General features: G+C 64.5%; 1 pseudogene; it reads left to right on the forward strand.

The window, feature by feature from the left end:
• The first annotated feature begins 2077 nt into the window (after nucleotides 1-2077).
• The window catches only part of LOC141382101 (18S ribosomal RNA), a 1939-nt pseudogene continuing 1516 nt past the window's right edge, over nucleotides 2078-2500 (forward strand).

Genomic DNA, 2500 nt, shown 5'->3' on the forward strand with positions numbered 1-2500 from the left:
TGGGGGTGGGTTAGGGCTGCCTGGAGGCCCGGGGATTGGGCTTGGGGATAGGGTAAGGGTTGCCTGGAGGCTTGGGGGTGGGTTAGGGCTGCCAGGAGGCCCGGGGATTGGGCTTGGGCATAGGGTAAGGGTTGCCTGGAGGCTTGGGGGTGGGTTAGGGCTGCCTGGAGGCCCGGGGATTGGGCTTGGGGATAGGGTAAGGGTTGCCTGGAGGCTTGGGGGTGGGTTAGGGCTGCCAGGAGGCCCGGGGATTGGGCTTGGGCATAGGGTAAGGGTTGCCTGGAGGCTTGGGGGTGGGTTAGGGCTGCCTGGAGGCCCGGGGATTGGGCTTGGGGATAGGGTAAGGGTTGCCTGGAGGCTTGGGGGTGGGTTAGGGCTGCCTGGAGGCCCGGGGATTGGGCTTGGGGATAGGGTAAGGGTTGCCTGGAGGCTTGGGGGTGGGTTAGGGCTGCCAGGAGGCCCGGGGATTGGGCTTGGGCATAGGGTAAGGGTTGCCTGGAGGCTTGGGGGTGGGTTAGGGCTGCCTGGAGGCCCGGGGATTGGGCTTGGGGATAGGGTAAGGGTTGCCTGGAGGCTTGGGGGTGGGTTAGGGCTGCCAGGAGGCCCGGGGATTGGGCTTGGGCATAGGGTAAGGGTTGCCTGGAGGCTTGGGGGTGGGTTAGGGCTGCCAGGAGGCCCGGGGATTGGGCTTGGGGATAGGGTAAGGGTTGCCTGGAGGCTTGGGGGTGGGTTAGGGCTGCCAGGAGGCCCGGGGATTGGGCTTGAGCATAGGGTAAGGGTTGCCTGGAGGCTTGGGGGGGTTAGGGTTAGGGTTGCCCGGAGGCCTGGGGATTGAGCTTGGGGATAGGGTAAGGGTTGCCTGGAGGCTTGGGTGTTAGGGTTAGGGTTTCCCGGAGGACTGGGAATTGGGTTAGGGTTGCCTGGAGACTTGGGGGTGGGGTTAGGGCTGCCCGGAGGCCTGGGGATTGGGCTTGGGGATAGGGTTAGGGTTGCCCGGAGGCTTAGTTGTTGGGCTTGTGGAGCTTTGGCTTGCCTGGTTGCCTGAGGCTTGGGAGAAGTGCCACCCCGCGTGCCAGCCAGAAAGGTCAGCTGTGGGTGACCAGCAGCACCGCTCCGGCTGCCGAAGGCAAAGTCAGTCGCGGGTCACCATCGGCACCCGATTCGGCAAGGGAGAAGCAAGAAGCGGCCGCTAACCCTGACTATCCATGGCCCCCGAGCTCAGGTTCACAGCCGGGCGGGACGTGACCTCTTGGGTCTCTCTCTCCCGGAGGTCTGGGCAGCCGTCACTGGTTATCGCTGACCTGCCGTCGAGGTTTCGGGGAAGGCGTGATTTAGTGGACTTAGGTTTTGAGCGCGTAACTACGTGCCACCGCCTTCCACCACCTGACCGATGGGAATTGTGCGCGATGCCCCAGGGGCAGGCCCCTTGCCCGGTCCTCCGACAAAGGGGACCGCTGTGGGTGGGGTGGGTTCCTCCCCGTTTTGGGCATTCGAAAGGAGGGCGAGGCGGGCCTTCACCCAGACCTCGACCCTTGCTCCTTTGGGTTAAAGACTCAGATGGCCCGTCGATCTCAGACCGCCCTGTACCGACGGAACAAGTGCGCTAGTCGGTGCTGTGCGTGCGCTCTTACCGGGCAGCATCCCTCCTTGCCCCCCCTCCTCTTCCTCACCACCCGGGTGTAATCCCGGGCGCGTAGGCTGACTTGGGGGTGGGGAAGCTGTGTGGTAGGCGCGCGCGGCATCTGCGGCGCACTCGATCCCGTTGCGAAGCACGATCCTTCCTGGTGATGGCCTCGACCCAGCGGCCAGCCCAACGCCGGCAGACCCCCCTCATTTCCATGTGTGCGGTGGGGGGTGGGTAGGCGGCGGTACCTGGGAGCCCAATCCCCCCCTCCCACTTAGCCCGCGTGCCCCCTCCTGCGAGCAGTCGTGACGCCTCGGCGGAGCGAGGCCCGCTTGTAGGTAGGCGGCGCGGAGCTGTGGTGCGGGCGGGAGGGTTCTCTTCCGCCGAGTCCTTTCCCTCTCTCCTCCGGCACTCTCGGGCCTTACCACCACGCGATTCACCCGAGGCGAGGGCTACCTGGTTGATCCTGCCAGTAATATATGCTTGTCTCAAAGATTAAGCCATGCAAGTCTAAGTGCACACGGCCGGTACAGTGAAACTGCGAATGGCTCATTAAATCAGTTATGGTTCCTTTGATCGCTCCACCCGGTTACTTGGATAACTGTGGCAATTCCAGAGCTAATACATGCCAACGAGCGCCGACCTGGGCCGCCCTTCTCCCCTCGGGGCGGGGGGTGGGTACCCGGGGACGCGTGCATTTATCAGATCCAAAACCCATGCGGGTGCGCGGGCGGTGGAGAGGGGGGCCTCGCGCCTACCCGCCGCCGTCCGCCCCCGGCCTCGCTTTGGTGACTCTAGATAACCTCGGGCCGATCGCGCGCCCTCGCGGCGGCGACGGTTCATTCGAATGTCTGCCCTATCAACTTTCGATGGTAG

This window comes from Danio rerio, chromosome 4 (assembly GCF_049306965.1).
Source record: "Danio rerio strain Tuebingen ecotype United States chromosome 4, GRCz12tu, whole genome shotgun sequence".
Lineage (NCBI taxonomy): Eukaryota > Metazoa > Chordata > Actinopteri > Cypriniformes > Danionidae > Danio > Danio rerio.